The sequence below is a fragment of the Leiobunum rupestre genome, chromosome 1 (assembly GCF_980474605.1).
Source record: "Leiobunum rupestre chromosome 1, qqLeiRupe1.1.hap1, whole genome shotgun sequence".
Taxonomy (NCBI): Eukaryota; Metazoa; Arthropoda; class Arachnida; order Opiliones; family Sclerosomatidae; genus Leiobunum; species Leiobunum rupestre.
Window position 1 is genome coordinate 6,327,781 of NC_143384.1, and position 20,951 is coordinate 6,348,731.

Genomic DNA, 20,951 nt, shown 5'->3' on the forward strand with positions numbered 1-20,951 from the left:
TCGAAAATATTTCTAAGTCTCGTTGGAAAGAAATTTCATAAAGCCGAATATTCGACTATGTCCGGAACGAAAGTCGTTTAAACTATCCTTATAAATCCGAGAGGTTGCAAATTTGCAAATTCGAAAATATTTCTAAGTCTCGTTGGAAAGAAATTTCAAAAAGCCGAATATTCGACTAATTCCGGAACGAAAGTCGTTTAAACTATCCTTATAAATCCGAGAGGTTACAAATTTGCAAATTCGAAAATATTTCTAAGTCTCGTTGGAAAGAAATTTCAAAAAGCCGAATATTCGACTAATTCCGGAACGAAAGTCGTTTAAACTATCCTTATAAATCCGAGAGGTTGCAAATTTGCAAATTCGAAAATATTTCTAAGTCTCGTTGGAAAGAAATTTCATAAAGCCGAATATTCGACTATGTCCGGAACGAAAGTCGTTTAAACTATCCTTATAAATCCGAGAGGTTACAAATTTGCAAATTCGAAAATATTTCTAAGTCTCGTTGGAAAGAAATTTCATAAAGCCGAATATTCGACTATGTCCGGAACGAAAGTCGTTTAAACTATCCTTATAAATCCGAGAGGTTACAAATTTGCAAATTCGAAAATATTTCTAAGTCTCGTTGGAAAGAAATTTCATAAAGCCGAATATTCGACTATGTCCGGAACGAAAGTCGTTTAAACTATCCTTATAAATCCGAGAGGTTGCAAATTTGCAAATTCGAAAATATTTCTAAGTCTCGTTGGAAAGAAATTTCAAAAAGCCGAATATTCGACTAATTCCGGAACGAAAGTCGTTTAAACTATCCTTATAAATCCGAGAGGTTACAAATTTGCAAATTCGAAAATATTTCTAAGTCTCGTTGGAAAGAAATTTCAAAAAGCCGAATATTCGACTAATTCCGGAACGAAAGTCGTTTAAACTATCCTTATAAATCCGAGAGGTTGCAAATTTGCAAATTCGAAAATATTTCTAAGTCTCGTTGGAAAGAAATTTCATAAAGCCGAATATTCGACTATGTCCGGAACGAAAGTCGTTTAAACTATCCTTATAAATCCGAGAGGTTGCAAATTTGCAAATTCGAAAATATTTCTAAGTCTCGTTGGAAAGAAATTTCAAAAAGCCGAATATTCGACTATGTCCGGAACGAAAGTCGTTTAAACTATCCTTATAAATCCGAGAGGTTGCAAATTTGCAAATTCGAAAATACCCGGTAAAACACGATAAGCTAAAATCCGTAAATCTAGTTCGTTTCCCAGCTAAGCAACTAAGTTATACTTACATTTTCTAGTTGAATCGCTGTATTGTAGTTCGAAATGAATTGATTGAAATGAAAGCTCTATTCAATGGGAGTATTCTTCGCACTTTCCTAGGAAAGTTGTGACACGCCTTCTTGAGATTTCATTGGGCGCGAAATCACATGTCGCAATACGTCCCTGTTGACGAAATGCGCCATCTGATTTCACGCCCAATGAAGAACGTGGAAAGGAAGAAGGCGTGTCGCAACTTTCCAATGAAAGTCCGCGGAATACCGCCGATCATCATGTCTGATTTCTACCCCCATCACCTTCCCACTCACAATTCCAACCCATGATCATCACCGTGGGAAAAGCTGGCGGATGTTTAACTTTATTAATTTTTCTAGTTCAATAACAACGCTTTTTCGGCTAGACTTTAATAGGCGCTTTAATAAAACATCCTTCCGACAAGTGAGGATTGTTTATAGGATTGGAGGATGTTTGGCTTGGTTTGTGAAATTTTTCCATTTCAGACACAACACCTCGGAATATAAATTCATATGCGAGTCATTCCGTGTGAAATCGACCACACGGAAAAATGCCTAATTTTTAATTTTAATAATATTTTTTCTACAAATACATTAGGTTAAGACAGCGGTTCCCAAAAGGTGTTCCGCGGAATTACCCTGGGGTTCCGAGAATTCGCAGCCCGGCCATCTTTGTTTGCGTCAAGAGTCTTTAAAGATAATTAAAAAAAATTAGTTGGGGCAAAACAAAATTGGGAACCGCTGGGTTAAGAAACTAAGTTTCTCAAACTTTGAGTCTCGACAAAATTTGTTTTTTCGAAATATAATTTTTATCCAAAAATTGAAATTTTTGGCTTTTCAATACGAAATTTTGAATATATTCAAATATATTTTGAACCAATTCACCGAAATTAATGAAACTGCACATTTTTAGGCATAAAAGAAGTGCTGAACCTGAATCTGAAACCTAAATTTAAAATATTTTTGTTTTTAATATTTGAATATTCGGGGGGGGGTCATGGTTGGTCGCGATTTGCGACGCGTACTCCACCTTCAAATAATCTGATTTTTTTATATTTTTCTTATAATGGGGTAAGAAGTCTTTTAAAAATATAATTGGAAGGTATTATTTTTTAAACGCGAGAAAAAAATAAAAACGTGTTTTTAAAAAAAAATCAATTTTATCGATATTTGAATATTCGCGGGTCACGGTTGGCCGTGATTTACGACTTGAACACCACCTTCGAAAAAAAATATATTCTGTTTACCTTACCAGTTTATAAAAATAATTTATATTAATATATCAAATTCTTAAAACCTGGTGAATTGACAACGTCATACCGCTGGCCAAGAAGAAAAGACTTATGTTGGATTCCAGATTGCAACATTCTTTGTCACGTAGAATGTCCAACAACTCCTAACAGAAAGAAAATCAAGTTTGAAAAAAAAAGATTTAAATAAAGTGGGAAAGCTATTTTCAAAATACGATCCACATAACGTTGTTTAAAATATAACTATCACTTTCTTACTTAAGTAATTTAACTTTATTTCTTTTTAAAAATTGTCTTAGTGGGCTTTCAATTATTATTAACTTCACATTTACCATAAATTGTTCTAGAGTTTGTTGGCTTACTTTAATATTTTAAAAGGTGTTCATGTTGCAACACGAGGTGAATTATTGAAACCTGTATATTCATAAACCAAAAATGTACTTTTATAAACTGCTTAGGTAAACAGAAAGAGTAAATTTACTTTAAAAAAGGTGTCGACGTAAAATTGAATTTTTGTAATTTTTTTTAAAGGTCCTAACTTTTCCTAGACCTTTTGGGCCTATTTTTTAAATTCCACGACCTTCTCCTGACTTCTTAGCCTTTTTTCTTAAAGTTCTCAACTTTTTCCTGGTTTTTGTTTATCACTCCGACAAAAAAAGATATTTGGGTAGTGCATGCTTGTTTTTTTTTTCATGGTCTTGCATTGAAAAATATGCCTATTACCAGGATTTTACTCCTGCTATTACTGAACGAATCGACATTATTTGTTTGTTTTTGCGTATGCTGAACAACTGTTCAATTGAAACTTTTTTGCCTTCCGCCTACCGGTTAAATCGTTGCCTACGTTATAATAAAGGCCCGTGCGCGGGTGATATTTTTATTTCTTTTCTGGTATTTTACTTCGCCAAATAAATCCGCTAGGTTTGCTCGTAGCTGGACCGTTGCCTAGGAAACGGATCCCCATAGATTGAATGTAACAAATGTGGCGATGTACCGGGGAGTGGACTGCTCGCTGAGCTAGGATGTAATTAACGTTTCAACATCAATAAAGAAATTTTATTTACCAAGAAATATGAAAAAAAGAAAGGTAATAACTTCTTATATTTCATAAATATAAATTTTTTCAACAACAATAGTTTTACTTATTGGTTATAAATGTATATAAAGTTCAGCCTAACAGTGATCACAGATAAATCTATTCCATATTGACTAGTAGATTTCATTGTCGTGATAACTAACTAATTAATTATTTGTGTTGTAGGTGAAACATAAAAATGGTTGTCTATTCTATACTTAACTGTAATGAAAGTGAAAGGCAAAGAAGCAGGAAACGCAAGAGTCAAGGTGAAACCACTTATTTGTAATTGCGGGGATGTAAACCTACCCAAATTACTGTTAGAAAAGTTTTTAAGGCCTTTACTATATAATTACGCAAGAGATGTGAGTGATACATTGCACATTAAGAAACCTTTGAACTACGTACCATTATCAAGAAAGGTACATAAAGTTTAACCGCTACTAATATTGAATCAACAATGTATTTTCCTATTATTTAACAGTGTACATTAAAAACCCTTCAAAAGTTAAAAAATGTATTATTTATTTACCCTCATACACAATAATTTTATTAATGTCCCCAGTTTCCATACAAAATCCAAAATAAACTTTATGGAAATCCCTAACCACGTCCAACTTTCTGCGCCATCTCTCGTGATAAAGTAGAAAATAAACAAGACGTCGCGTCTTTAAAAAATACCCCCCTTGTTGGGGAGCGCGCACGGGCCTTTGCAACGGTTAAATAAAATATTTTTTTTTCAAAACCGTGAAATCTCATCAGATTGTTCTGAAATTTAAATTTAAAAATTTCTGGATTAAATAGTTTTTCAGAAAATTACCTGGGCCGATCAAATCGGAAAAACCCCCTGTACAATAGAAACATGGCTACACCGGTTAAGAATTTAATTGGTACTTGAAAAAATAGGAATTTATAGGAGTATATTGAAATTATAGGAATTTATAGGAACTCTGGGAGCCCAACCGTTGAGGGCATAGAAATCTCATAGGTAACTAGAATGCTGCCGTGTAACTCGCAAATGGACCAAACGCCGTGGCAGACGATAGCCAGATCTCAGCCAATCAGAGCTCAAAGAGTGGTTCTGCCAAGAATTTTATGTCACCAGAGAGAATGACGTCACCTCGCTCCCGCGATAGTAGCGGAACCAAGGAGGTTAAAATAGGAACAATTTTGAGAAAATAGGAAATTATATGAGCATATTGAAAATATAGGAATTTATAGGAACTCTGGGAGCGCCGCATTTTCGTAGCGCCAGAGAGCTACTAACCCCTGGAAGTAGGCTGCAACCAGCGCAAAACCAAGCAAATCGGCGTTTGACAAGTCGGCGCGTTAGAACGATACATTTAATAACTAAGCGGAAACTATACAATCATGGAAATAATACACCTAGCTTTATTACTTATAGTTGGGCTTATAATATTAATTTTGATCGTTTTGAAAAAGGTCCGAAATATAAAGACGCCCATACCAGATATTAAATTTCCAGGCTCACAAAGCGAAATAATTAAACAAGATTGCAATCTGGCGATGGTATACAGCGTAGAAGACACGCAATGCGACATGATTTGTAAAAATACGAGTCCTTTTATAACTCACAATGGCGCGTGTGTAAATCTATTGGCTTTCAACAGAGAAACAGTTGAAAATAACTGCGACCCTAAAAAAGGCGTTTTGGCGTATTTATTGGGTAACCCGCAATTTGGGAAAACTAAGATGATATGTCTTAGTATAGATTTGGGGATCCAACCGGATAATCCAGATGGGCAAAATAATATTTGTGTCGAGGGATCTATCGATATAGATTATATAAAATCATTTCCTCAAGTCGAAAATTGTACATGCGCAAATAATCAAATACTTTCGATATTACCAAATACAAGCGCGGTACGAAAACGTGGACTATGTGTAAAAAATCAACTGTATGACGTATTTAAGCATAACCATTTAATATTTGATCCAACTGACGTATAATTTGGGTAGTGCAGGCATGTTTTTTTTCCATGAGCTTACATCTTATCGAACAATCCGGCCAAGGCCATCATATTAGTTGCCCATCGATGGGGTTAGAATAATTTTTCTCTAGGCCTTGGCGCGTGCCAAAAGGGTTAAACATATAGCGTCAGACGTAAACTTCTTTATTTGCATTCTAAGTTTGAGCTCCGTATCTCAAATCCCATAGGAACTACGAAGAAAATTCGCGTACGCTCTCTAACCCTTGGCGCGGGTTAAAAGAGTTAAACGTAGGCATTATGTTCCAAAACGCCCAAAAAAAACGGCAAAAATTCCCCATCGAATATCTTAAAAATATTTTTGCATATTATGAATCAGTGTAAAATCAGATTGCACCCACATAAAGTTTCAATTCACCGCGAACCCCCTAAAACCGTTTCTTTCTTTCCCTGTAGTTTCTTTTACAACAAGTCCGAATTGAGGGTTGCCAATTATCTTATTCGGAGTATTTCTCCTTTTTGTGTTATATTTTTAGAAATAGCTTCAAGTTATGTGTGATACATGCCTGGCGTCTCGGTGGCGCCAGGCTTGACATAATTGCATACCTTGATTTTTTGGGGACCAAACCAGGATGTTCGCGGCTTTTGGCCAGATCTGGTTTGGGACCCCCTTTATTCCACAAGGTCGAAGACACTCTCTAAGTTGTCCCGGGTCGGCCTTTAAAAAATGCGAAGTTGCTGTGGTGAGAATCAGTGAAGCCGCGAGATTCTCGACCGCGAAGTGCGGGTACCGTTACGGTCTCGCGGAACTAGAGAAGTTCTCGGTCAGCAATTTTTCCCACGTAGGCACTACAATTTGGTGCCCCTCTTGCCCACCAATTTTTAATATATTTACTTTGACCATAAGTAACATAATCAACATAAGTATGACACTACCTATTTACCTAATGCGTTTTTTAAATAATGGTCTGTTTCGCCATTGTAAATTATTACGCGACTAAAGACTAATAACTCTCGGCTTATTCCTCTTATTCTTTGCAAATCGCCGAGTGATACAGCCAAGGCCCATTCAAAATTGAAATGCTTTCAAAAATGTAAATAATGCTAACTATGTATGAAAATATTTATGCATTATTATATAAGGAGATAAAAATAACTATTATAAACATTAGCTAGTTATTTTCGAATTTCAAACATGCGTTTTCGCTGGTAACCATCTGAAACTACACTACTACTATAACTAACAACGTTACTTTGTCAACAGGGTCAGTACAGAAATTTCTGGTGGTTGTAGGGGATGAGCTGAGAAATAAGCAGGTTTTTGTCGCGTTTCTCTGCGACGAGTTTAAAGAGCGCTTCAAAGTTTAACCTACTACCCCCTGGAAGTAGGCTGCTGTAAGCACGCACCCACGAAGCAGGAAAAAAACTATTTCGGGGCTTATTACCTACCAATTCGAAACTATCACGAGATTAAACGGCATCGCTAGTCATTAGGGTGGACTCAAAATATTGTTTAATAGATCCAGATTGGCTCTTAATTAGAGTATCTTCCATTTTGCTTTTTCTCCGCTTTTGGAAACCAAATGGGGTTTTTCTCAAACTCATTTTAAACTAGGTTGTATCAACCGAGGTCTCAAAATTAATTTAATCTTACACTATTTTGCAATCTTTATATATGATTCAACTATGATCGCGAGTTCTAAATTGCTGCTTTATCGTACGAAAACAGACTGGAAAATGAAGATATATGAAAAATTGAAAATGGTAAAGGATTTTTGAAATAGGCTCTACAAACCTAAAAAACTGACTTAACAAAGAGAAAGTGAGTCACCCTTTTTTTTCTTTGAAATAATACACATCTCTGCCACTGACGGTCATTTCAAAATAGTCGTCAAAATATAGCGAAGAGAACTATATACAAGCCTTAAATCTAGTCACAAGATAGCTTGTTGTTTGTTTATTTTTCTTTCTGTCGCAACTGTGCGATTTCAAGTTTCGTCTAGCCACGCGTGTAACTCCCCCTCAGCCGGAGGAGAAGTGACGGCCGCGTAAGGCACCCGTTGCGTTTTTGCTGACGCGCTTACCCCCTGGTATTATACAATGGGTATTATCCTTTTTAAATGGAGTGCATTTAAATATGGAAAAGCTGAAACTATGATATCAAATACAAATGGCGTTTATCCAAAATATTCCCTATGCACGTGCCAAAGGTTTAATCTTAGTGCTGATGTATTCTGTAACTACCGGAACCCAAAACCACCAAGCAGCCGGTAATGAGAAGTTCGGTAAGGCGCCTTGAACCCAATTGTTTCCAGTTATTTTTCCACTAGTTTTTTTTTAAACGGTGAAGCGATAAACGCAATAACAAATACCAAATGAACAGGCGAAGAAGAAAAGAAAACGAGAAACAGTTACCTAGTAGTGGCGACAAAGGCTCATTTCCTGCTCTTTAGGGTTCAAATCACGCGAAGCAGTATCGGTTAACTTAAATAAGACCGCGCGCAACGAGAGAGTAAAGAGAGAGACCAATCAGAGTACTAGAAAACATCTTATTTCCGGCACGGAACGAGAGAGAAGAGGCGCTTTCTCATCGAAGCCGTGTATGGCCAAAAGTAATAAATAAGTGTGGCGCTTAATTATCGAAGAAGCGGAAAGGCCAGCGCTTTGGTTTAATTGCTCAGACATATTACCATATGTAACATAATTACTCATAAGTATGCCACTGTACCTTTATTTCATTCAAAAAAGATTCACTAACTAACTGGGACTCACCTGAAGAGGTGTTCGAAACGATGGAGCTCATTTGCATTTTTTGAATTGGTGGGCAATTATAGACTGATATAGTATGAATAACAAGATATTTATTTATTTATTTATTTATTTATTTTTTAATTTAGAAAGTAAATAAAAAAGTTTAACCATGCATTTTTCATCTTCATTACAAATATTAGGTATATCGTTTACATTAAGCGTATCTACAAGTTAAGACATTTTACACTTTCTATGGGATTTTAACATACACTTCTTAAATGTGGGTGTATGGCCAGAAGTAATAAATAAGTGTGAGCCTAGTGGGTGATGGAGATTATTGAAGCCGTGTATGTCCAGAAGTGATAAACACTAAAAGCACTATGTATGTAGCGCTATAAGCACCATAAATAGAATATAAGCATGACACTCCCTATTATCATAACACTACATTCTTTCAAGATAAGACTGGTTCGACAAAGACCATATAAATAAAAGAACCCAAGAAGTAATTGACTTGAATTTACGATTATATTAGTTATTTCCGTATTTGGTGCTAATAAAAGAACTTTCCACGTAGGATGGTAGTTCCTTCTCAGCATTCTCATTTAAAAGAAAAAGGCGCCCAATATTATTTAAATCACCCGAAAAGTTATTTGTGCTTATTTTTTAAAATTCCTTAACTTTTTCCTGGTTTTTGTTTATCGCTCCGACAAAAAAAAAGATATTTTGGGTAGTGCAGGCTTGTTTTTTTTTCATGGTCTTAAATCTAATTGTAAAATATGCCTATTACTGAACGAATCGACATTATTTGTATGTTTTTGCTTATGCTGAACAACTTTTCAATTGAAACAATTTTTGAAAACCGTGAAATCTCATCGGATTGATCTGAAATTTAAATTTAAACATACCCTACAAAAAATCGTTTTTCAGAAAAATGCCTGGACCGATGAGTAGGGGTGAGTTGAGAAGTATACCTGTTTTTCCCCCATTTTCCAACGATGAGTTAAAAGAGCGCCAGAGAGCTTCCAAGTGTGGCCTACTAGCCCCTGGAAGTAGGCTGCAATCAGCGCAAAACCAAGCAGCCAGGGAAACGCGAACATTAAGGTTTGGGTTCATGTGATATGTAAAAAAGGACTTTGTAAACAAATCGAGCTAACCAGCGTACAAAAGCAAACTTAAACAGTATTTAAAGTCCCCACTGCTTGGTATTGCGTTTGTCGCAGCCTACTTCCAGGGGCTAGTAGGCCACACTTGGAAGCTCTCTGGCGCTCTTTTAACTCACCGTTGGAAAATGGGAAAACAGGCATACCTTCTCCACTCACCCCCGACAACACCCTGTATGCGCTCTCTCGTGGCATATAACTCGCATATAAAGTATAGTGAACGCATTTAAAATCCACGACCTTCTCCTAACTTCTTAGCTTATTTTTAAAAGTCCTTAACTTTTACCCTTATTTTTGTTTATCGCTCGGGCAAAAAAAAAAGATATTTTGGGTAGTGCGGATTTGTTTCTTTTTTCCTGATCTGATATCGAAATAGCGCTCAGAATCGGAGGGCGTTTTCCTTATGAAAATGATGAGAAAATCGAGTCAAATAAAAGCAAATTTCCATCCGCGTGTTTTGACCCGATAAATTGCACTTGGGAGTTGCGAGTATAGCTATTTCTATGTATAAAATATAGTTTCATAAAAACCAAAACGTTTTTTGTTTCGGCCTAGGAGCGTGCAAAATTTCAAATTCGAGGTCAAAATGTGTTTTCATGAGGAAAACGCCTCCAACATGGGGAGTATAGCAGTCTGATAACTTCGGTTCATGGAGTTGTTTATTTAAATGTAGCCGGAATACTCGGAATTCTTCAGTTTAAAATAAAATGGGAAATTACCGAATCAACCCCCCCCCCCCCAGCCCCTACGAGAGCTACGATCAGTAAGTTAATCATAAAAAAAATATTTATATTTGAGGCGCTTTAGCCCTTTCGATATCTTTAAATTGTGTATGATCGGTATACGAATTCCCAAGAGTGTGGTGTCTATACCAATGTTGTACCATTAAAACTATTCGTAGTAAATGTTGAAACCGAATACTTTGTTGAACGGTCAATTTTCCAATAACCGATTCAGGGTTTTTATCACATTGCGCGCTAATTTTTTCAGGTTCCTCAATTACTGATAATACACTTTTAAATATATCGAAATCTTTTACAAATTTAACTTTATTATCTGGTACTTCGATGGGTTGATTAATATATAAAGCCAATAGAGGTATTGATATGAAAATGGCGTCCTTAAAAGTACATATCGGTTCCGGCAGCGTGACATTCGTTTTAACTAGAGTATAAGTTTGAAGACCCGTGATGAGACTGATCATATCGCAAACGATCAAGACGTGGTAATCCGAAAAGTACAGACTCGTATACGGATTATAAAAGCGTTTTGTCATTTCGATGACGCTCTCCCACGAATCTAACGATAAACTCATTTTATAATTAAATGTTTTACGGGTCCTTGTAGCGGAATTTTACGGTCGGTACTATTTTTAAGTATAAATTGGGTAGAACCACTGTAATTAGAAAGAGGGGCGTTGACAAATCTGCATAATTTAATATAATCTGAAGCGCTTGGTACCGTAATAGGATGGCCGAAAGGGAAATAACGCCACTCATTCATGTATTCGCTATAAACGCGAGCTACGGGTCGTTTGGCGATATTACAAAATCCACTTCCCAGCAAGGAATCAACGAGCTCTATAGCCTCATTTAAAGATACGTTACGAATTAACTCTTCTGATAGATCAACAGTGACTAAACCGGTATTAACTATCTCTAAAACCGATTCTTTGGGCGACGTTTTAAATAAATGGGTAAATAAAATGGTCCGAACAACTGATGATACATCCGTTTCGGTGTATCTTAGTTTTTCATCAGACCTAGCTTCTTTGGTAAAATAGAAACCATTTATTAATTGACATAAACAATTGTCGGATTCAATTATGTTTTGATCATTAGTGCACGGTTGAGGAGGCTTAAAATCAGACAACGTGTATATGAATCGGGCGCTATTAGATTGAACGTTAAACATCGCCCAATGTCTGGAATCATTTATATTTCCGATAATTTTCCACTGCCGGAGCCGCGAAAAGAAATATTACCCAATTTGGGGTGTAAAATAAAACGATACGCTAATGGAGGCAAGGTAGACTCTATAAGACGCGAAATTGAATCTATATTTAAGCGCGGATACACTCACGTGGTAAATATGCCGGGACCTTTAGACGAGATAGCCTATAACGCGAGATGCTTCTATATAATACCCGTAGACGAAAGATTTATAAAATATGTCGCCGAAATTTGTAGCAGATCAATCTCTCCAAAAACATTTTGAGAGGGCGAATTAAAAAATTAAACGGAATGACAACTAGCTTATTTTCAACCTTAATTCGACCCAGTCACTTCCCAAATTGTTTTCACCGAATCACCGCTTTTTTTAGACCACTGCTCAAAACACCCTTATGGTGTTGGTTAAAACCACCTCTAAATTATACCATAATAAATAGACTAATAAATTATTAAAAATAAATAACTTACGAGCTTAATTACTCAGTCTATCATTTACACAAGGAATTAAAAGCCTTAATTGTCACGTCCCTGATGTGGAACAACGATCACTACTAAGGGAACCAGAAATACTTATAATAATATAGAAAAATAAAATGAAATCGTTGACACTAAATCTTAAAATTTACAAAAACTAACCCTAAATAAAATACCCTTGTAAGTCTTAGATGGGGAGATTTATTTCTGGGGACTCGAAAGATACATAATTGAGAGTTGCTTTTGAAGTTAAAATAAAAGTAATCGTAAATTTAATGTTAAAATTTCGACTGGATAAAAAAGTAAGTTAGTTATGTTTTGCATTTCCCAGGGCTCCCAGCGATTTTTTTGTAAATATTATAGGAATTATAGGAAATTTCATAGAAAATATAGGAATTTATAGGAACATTATTAGCCAAAAAATAGAAATTTATAGGACCATTGTAGCTAAAAATGGGAATTTATAGGAACATTTTAGCTAAAAATAGGAATTTATACGAACAATTTTGAAAAAAAATAGGAAATTATAGGTGTATATTGAAATTATAGGAATTTCTGGATATAGCTATAGAAAAAACTAGAACATTTCGAGAAAATAGGAATTTATAGGAACAATTTTGAGAAAATAGTGCTGCGAGGACGCAAAAAATAAGACCGCCTCCTTTTTTCCTCCCCCCCCCCCCCTAGCGTGACGGCGTTAGGGCCTCAACATGTCCGTCGATAGTCTCGACATATTCATTCTTAAAATCTAGGTCGAGCTTAGGCTATAAAATCTCAATGTAGAGAATTTTTACCAGGATAAATCTAAAATCATGGCGAGTGGTGATTTCTATCTAGAACCTGTAGTTCCTTTGCCGCGATCGTTAAAATTTCTCTCTCTTCGAGTAGTAAGAACTTTTAATCTTTTTAAAAAACAAAATATTTGTACAAAATTAGAAGAATATTGTTTACATAGTGTATTTCTAGAGTCAAAAATTTTAATCGAGCCATATGGTTCAATTATTTTTAAATGCCCATTTTTTAAATATTCGTTTAAATTAAACCCCACCTTATTTATTGCGCCCTATGATTCACGAATTGAGCAAACACAAACATTTTGTTCATTTTCTGTTCATGATAAAAGTTTTAAATGTGGCCATCCAGGAATTGTGTATGATGAACTATTATTCCATACTAAATCGATGTTATACGGCTGGTTTAGCTACGAAATTCTACATTTATCAAGCAAATATATGCACATCTTTTGCAATGCTAACCAAATTTCGTGGTGGAATCAACATAATTTAAAACAGTTTCAGTCTGAACTACATTTACTAGACCAAATCCAACATGTTGGCTCTGTCCAACATAAAGTACGATCTGTTTTAATCAATGCGGACATTCTCGAGATGTATTCATCAGAGGCAATTAAGATCAAAAATAGTGTATTTGTTCGCTCAATGATGGAGCAGCAAGAGAAAATCAAAGAATTGTTGTGGTAAATATTTTTCAATACATTTATTTAAATAGATTAATTAATATTTAAAAATTCTAGCCCGAATTTCAAACCAGATACATCGTTTTGTACCGAAGCAGAAAAATATCTTCTACGGATTGATGTAATTATAATTATTTTTAATTATACACTTATAATATTTTTAATTTTGTGTTTTTTATTTTTTAGCCTTTAAATTATTTATATCCTTTTTGTTAATTCTTTATTGTTTGTTAAGTTAATTTGTTAGTTTTATTTAACGTATAATATTTCTTGTATTGTTTATTATTTAAAAAAAATTGTTTGTATAGAATATAACAATTATTAAACAATATAATATCTAATTTATTTACTATTAAATTTTATTATTTTTAATAAACAAGTTTAGCATTGTTTAAGAATAAAAAAAATGTGTAACCAGAAGTAAATGATCAGTAGTAATTGGGGGGAGGGGGTCATACACGAGCGCTGATATCTCGGTCCGAGCTTGCCCGATCGTGTCCAAACTTGTTTGGGTGATAGACCGAGGCTTATTGGGTGTGATCAGGGGTCAAGCATCGAGGTCAAAGGTCATATTCAAGGTCAAATTTGAGATAAAAAACAAAAAATATTTTATTGACTTTTCTTAAGGACAAAACTGGTTTTTAATTTTTTCTTCTTAACTTTTGGTCGTACGTTGTAAGCATCGCGTATTACTCCGACAAGTATCACACTTATTTGTAACTTTTGGTCATACGTTGTAAGCACCGCGTATTACTCCGATAAGTGTCACACTTATTTGTAACTTTTGGTCATACGTTGTAAGCATCGCGTATTACTCCGATAAGTGTCACACTTATTTGTAATATTTGGTCATACGTTGTAAGCATCGCGTATTACTCCGATAAGTGAATATATAAAAATAAAATTAAATCATTGTCAATAAATCTTAAAATTAAAAAAAAACTAACACTAAATAAAATACCCATCCTCACCCCTTCTAACGTGAATAAAGAAAAAAGAACTCAGAATTATAAGATTTTCACCAAGAATTGATCTATTTATATTATAGAGAGGATGTTTATATTCCGTCGATTTTCACCTTGGCTCCCTTGCAGCTCTAGGATAAGATATAAAATGAGCATCAAAAAAGAGGTAAGCTACAATACATGGGATTGTCCAGGCGGTCATTCAAGTTGTCAGAGATGTCAATCAGTTGTCACTCGTCAAAAAATTAAGTACAGGATAAGAGGGGTGGAAATTCGCTCTGGTCTCGGTCTTTAAAATTCAATCAATTCCAGGCGGCGCGTTATTGGCTCCCTAAAAATTACATCCTCTTGATGCAGTTGCGGTAATATACGTATATCCGCGTGAGTGACGCGTTAAATAAGAACGCCTCCTTTTTAATGATGCGACGTGACTTACAGTATATAAACATTATCTCTATACAGGGTGTTAACTGGAAAATGAACCAGTGCGAATATCTCAAAACGTTTTGTAGCTAAGATTTTAACCTGGTCTCTATCGCAATTCATTTTAGGGTTTACTTATCTTTGATCTCGACTTCCTATTTAGAAAATCAGATTCGGTTAAAGCTAGTTAGCCATAAAATGTGACGCGAAACACTTTTCTAATTGGAACCAATTTCGTAAGTCCTATGTTTTTCAAGGTAAGTTTCGAATTACCTCGAAGACATGGTTCAAGGTCATTAAAATTTTCATAGTCGGTTAACCCCCCCCCCTCAGCGCTCTATTTCAAAATCTTAGCTAAAACACGTTGTGAGATATACGCTCTGGTTCATTTTTCAGTTAACACCCTGTTTATAAATAGATCAATTCTTGATTTCCCATTTGGATAAAAAGAACTAAACAATAGGAAATCAAACCTTAAACCATCCCACCCTACTAATAAAGAAATGAAATTAGGGCTTAACTCAAACAGGCCTATTCTCAAAACAAACAGATAAACAAGAAAAGAAAATCGTTTATTTAAAACAAAAATTGCTTTTGTAAACAAAAGAATGGAATTTCACCCTACAGCTGAAACTCTGAAAACATGGAGCATGTCTTCAATCCAAAAAAATTGATATTATATATTAACTATTTTCTGCTTTAAATAACTCGACTAAGTACACTAACATTAATAATAATTACATTTTCAAATCACCCAATTACCCTTATCTAATTTTAAGCACAACTAGCCTAGATTTAAAAACGTTTTTTTTTTAAACTAAAATGAGTCTACTTAGATACATTATCATCTTACGTTTTATTAAGGGGTCTATTCATTTTGTTCATATACAGGGTGTTTTAAAGGGTATTGCAAAAATTTGAAGGAGTTGTAGGGTGGTGCGTTGAGAAATATGCCCGTATCAAGAATGTATTTATTTATACTCAGGGAGAATGAATATGTCGAGATTATTTTTAGCGTTTCTCCAATTCCACCCGTTGGGGCCCCCGGTATGCTCCTCCGCTTTAATAAAATCAAATAATACTGCAATCTCATTAGTTGTTAAAAATTACGTTTTTCGACGCGATTAACGCTGCTGCGAGGACGCAAAAAAATAAGACCGCCTCCCCCCCCCCCCCCCCTTAGCGTGACGGGGTTAGGGGCTCAACGTGTCCGTCGATAGTCTCGACATATTCATTCTCCCCGAGTATAAATAATTACATTCTTGCCTGTATTTTTCCAATTTAAACTCATCTTAGGAGAAAGGGGAAAAATACAAGCATTTGGGACTTTGAGAGTTGATTATGAGTTACAATATTATATTAAAATAAGAGGTATTTAAGACTTCACTTTGGTATCATATGGGGAGACTAATTTTTGGGAACTTGAAAGAGGCTTATTTGAGATTTGATTATGAATTACAATATTATATTAAAATAAGAGTCCTTTAAGCTAGTCTCATATTTGAAGACGTATATTTTGGGAATTAAAAAAAAAAAAAGATTCCACTATGAGTTACAATATTATATTAAAACAAGTCATTTAAGACTTCACTTAAGTCTTATAAGGGAGATTCATTTCTGGGGACTCTAAAGATACATAATTGAGAATTGTTTTTGAAGTTAAAAAAAGTAATCGTAAATTTAATGTTAAACTTTCGACTGGACCCTCTTATCCAGTTCTTTTTGTAGTGTTATCTAAAAATGAGGGGATTTTTTTGACAATAGGTACTTTTGTTTTTTGGTTTGATATTTGTCAAGGATTACAGTAATGCAAAAAGTTTTAACCGCAATTTATTATTTAAAAAGATATGATCAATGTAAAATTGTTACTTGCCAGCAATTTATACAAGGGAACATTCATATTTCGAGATTTGTGTACGTGTTGGATGAGGTAGGACTGATGACGAGGACGATTCTTTAAATTCCTAGATTTTAATACTTTTCTGATAACGTAGGACTGATGACGAAAAAGAAAAAGACTGAAATGCAAAACAGTACTAACTTTTAAGGGTTGGGAATTTTGCCCGCATTTCAACGCAATTTAGGCTTTTTTTTAACCATAATATGTCATATTATATGTCTTCTGTGTGATGTTGACTTATATAACGTCTAATGTATTCTAAGTATTGGCGCGCGGCGCCTCCCCAATCCATACTAAAAAAAGCTAGGGGGCCATCTATAACGCAACCTAGAGGACAGCACCAAGCCTGACACATCAAGTATCGTCAACCCGATATTAATCCAACTAACCTAATAATATAAATAACTTAACCGAACCTATTTTCCCGCCAAAACCCCTAAAATGCGTTGAAATACGGCGAAAATACCTAAAATAAAAAAGGAGGTTAGTAATGTTTTGCATTTCCACATTCTTTCTTTTTCGTCATCGGCCCCACGTTATCCAAATTGCAATAAAATCTAGGAATTTAAAGAATCGTCCTAGGGATAATACTCATTCAAAAAACTCACCCCATTTTAAAAGTTTTAAATTCCAACTTAATCGCTTTACCAACCCCACCCCAACATCCTATAGTTCTCTTATTGATTAAATTTTGGTCTCCTTCTAATCCTCTGCGTAATGTAGCGAATAGATCTCAGTAAAACTTGTGGATGTGAAAAGTAATAAGTGTCACACTTATGTAACAATATCGTACACTAATGGCTATAAACTATATGAGATGTCAACTACGAGCTGACATTTTCGTTTTTCCCATGTTAGTCTATTCTTTGTCTGTTATTTATATACACATCTCTCGAGGAATCTACTATGGTTCTTACAAAAACATTACCACATGAATAACTTATATTTCTCCTATTATTAAAAGCTATAGCCTTAATTAAGTTCTCGTATTTCATCTGAGATATTTTTCAAATATGCACCCATTTATAGGTCCCACGCGTAGTTTACATTTCTGGTAAAAATCTTAGAACTTAGTTGATACTCAGGTCTATGTTTCTAAGAAAATTAACCAGCATAAATATTAAAAATGAAAAACCATTACCTCTGGTATCCAGGACGTCGTTTTGCCTTTCGAATCTCTGCTTGCTTTGGCATTGGGAATCACAACTTTCATCACAGTTAAGTCACTTTGGTTTTGCGGGTATTAGGCTGTCCCCATGACCCCGTCGCAAGAGACACCACCGATTGTTTCCATTGTCTAACCGAACATAATCTTGTATTCATAGCCTTTCATTGCTTGGTTTTGAAATTACGCACATGGAAGATAAAGCTGTTGTTAAAATAAACACTACATTAAGATTGAAGACAACGGTAAACGAACCAATGGAATGTTTCCTCCTTTTGGTGGATTCACACACGCAGCAATCTCTATATGAAATGTCAACGTGCATGATCTTGGGCCAGGATTTCAATCGTCAAACTGAACGTAATCTTGGTATGCATGGCGTTTTATTGCTTGGTTTTGAAAAATTACATAAATGGAAGATAAAACTGTGGTTATAATAAACACTACATTAAGAGTTAAGACAACGATAAACAAAACCAATGGCATGTTTCCTCCTATCGATTAGATGACGCCCACAGCAATCTCTGCCTTATACATAGGGCAGACTAGGCAAAGTGACTAGGTCCTCGGCCTACGAAAATTTTAGGAGACATTAGGGCCTACTATTCCATATGGATGGGCCTACGAAGGTCTGAAAAGTCGCTAAATGAGAGATTATTGCCTAAGGCCTACGGAAAGTTCAATTCCATATTAAAAGGGTCTGCTAAATTCCGGAAAGTCGTTAAATGATAAATTTTTACCTAAGGCCTACTGAAAGACTAAAACGGCCCTGTTTCCAGCCCCAATATTTAAATATGTTTTGGCTTACTTGGTCCTCAATTTCCAATAGGCAGGCTGTTCCTCGACTTGCATCTTATCTCACGTTCGATAGAAATCACTGTAAAATGAAAATTCATAATTATGGATTATGGTTTTTCACCTTTGGAAAGTATTCCGCCTCCAGGCTCCAAACAAATTTGAAATAACGAAGTAAATAGGGCGTTGTCTGCGGAGATTCGGAGAAAGTGTTTAGTTTCACTTTGGCATTGGCAAGTAATGCGACACTCGTCACCACGGCCAACTTTGATCTAGCGCTATACACTCTTTTTTCGCGCTATTTTCCTGGCCGCGTCCATGTTTTGTTTTCCCCTTGCAGCCCCATCCCCCATTACGGGAGCCACAAAGAGTGGATGCTAGCAAGGTGGAATCCCCGCTGAGGGCAGAGGCAATAACCGACGACCGGGAGGCAAGTATAAGAGGGGGTAAAATAATAAAGGCGCGAAAAAGAGTGAATAGCTGCCAACCCAGTCGTTGAAGTTTCTATTTAAACCGCGGAGGATTAAGGGAAGGGGAGTTGTATTGAGGCGCCTCTTATGGCTGCATCCGTAGTCAGTTTTTTCTTTAATTTTTACAAAAATGGTAGGGACGAAAACTATATTTATGTCTGCTCCAATCGGCAAAACTGACAACAGAGAAAGAACCTAAAAGGTTTTCCTCTTACGGCCAACTTAGTTACACTTTGTCAAAAAGGGAAATTATATTTCATGGTAGATTATTTAAAAAAAAATTAAATACCCTTAAATTTCCCATGAAATGTTCGAAATACCCTCATTTTCCCCATTACCCTCAGTCTCGAAAAAAAAATCCCTCTCGAGGTCAATTTTACGCGAAAAAGGGTAAAATACCCTCAAAGTGGAAGCATTGCGCCGAACCTCAGGGCTCAGGCTTCCTATTTCATAATGTAGATGGGGTTCCTTTCTTTCCAAAAAATATTTTGTTTCGTTTTTTTTAGTTCGGGAGAATTTAAAATAAAATAGCAAAGAAATGTGTCCGATAAAAGGGGCGTCCGATAATAGGGGGGACTGACCCCACATATTACTTAAAAATCCTTGATCCTACATTGAGACTCATTGGCGACTATAAAGTAAGACTCCCATTTTTGGTAAGGGACACTTTCCCACCCTCATGCGCGGATATTTATTTAAAAAGAAACAATTGAAAGAAATATCATCATGCAATTATGCATTTTTTTATTACAGAAGTTTTATCCTCTTACAGTTCTTTATTTTGGAATCTGATAAAACGGAATTACGGGCGAACGATACTACTCGTTTGTGATGACATACTTTATGCTTTCTACAATACACTACGCTTCTAGAACAATCGTAACACTGAGAACAAACTAAACATTCTCTGGGTGATTTTAAACACTCCACGCAATTGGTATCTTCATTTCCCATCATCACGTATAAATCCGACCACGGGACGCGTTTAACGCAATAACTTTTGAAAGTGATCGAATCGTTTAAGGTGACGGACCATTTACTACAATGTTCCGAACACGGGCACGCGCTTTCTTTTTTTAAATAAACGTAGAGTTTTCTAGGCCATACGGCCAACATTGATAGACGGCATATTTTATGAGTATCTTTTATAGCTTTTTTGATGGTTGATTAGTCCGCACTACAAAATCTGTACAATTAACATCTTAGGCTTCCCAAATTCACTTAAACCGTCGGATTAATAGCTCTTTTTATTAAGTAGCGGGGCCTTATTGATTAAATGTGACTCTTACGTCACCGTCTCTTACTTTTACAAGCCTACACTCGCCAGAGGATTATACAGGATGTGTCAAAAGACAAAGCTACCTTTTTTTTGTATTTTTTTTCAGTAATTTTCCAACACCCCCCCCCCCTCATTATTTTCATTGAGCTGTGCGCGCTAATTAATGTATTATTTGTTCCGTATTATTCATGTTCGATTATTTAAATTTTATTAATATCAATGTTTCTATCTTAAATGGTTTCATTAAACCCGTTATACTTTGTTAATCCTCTAACTATTGGTTTATTGTAAAATTTAAGTTGACTTCGACTCCATAGAGCACTATTTAAGCCGAAGATTTTCGCTAAAAGACAAGCGACTAGACCTCCTCACTCTGTTACTAAAATAATAGTGAAACCGAAATTCCAAAAAATTGATTGTCATTCCCAGTCTGTGTGTTACGTATGACTTAATGAATACTTATTTACTCTTTATTATAAACCAATCCCAAAAATTAAATTAGGCGAGGAAACCATTTAAACCTTATAGCAACCTTTGAGCGGAAATTGCCAGAAATCGGTTTAATAGGGTGGATGAAA

At 35.4% G+C, this 20,951-nt stretch overlaps 1 protein-coding gene across 3 annotated transcripts in view; it reads right to left on the reverse strand.

Moving 5' to 3' along the window:
- Positions 1–18,890, reverse strand: part of LOC149960498 (uncharacterized) — a 37,874-nt gene extending 18,984 nt beyond the window's left edge. Inside the window, exons 1-4 of one of the 3 annotated variants that reach the window (XR_016480800.1) lie at positions 18,638–18,876; positions 18,085–18,400; positions 17,806–17,999; positions 1,956–1,974 (exon numbers count right to left, since the gene is read on the reverse strand). The gene's annotated coding sequence lies outside the window, so the exon portion shown is untranslated. Of the gene's footprint in view, positions 1–1,955; positions 1,975–17,805; positions 18,000–18,084; positions 18,401–18,637 lie in introns of those variants that run through there. The other 2 variants (XR_016480798.1, XM_090174444.1) reach the window with 2 other exon arrangements.
- Positions 18,891–20,951: the final 2,061 nt, after the last annotated feature.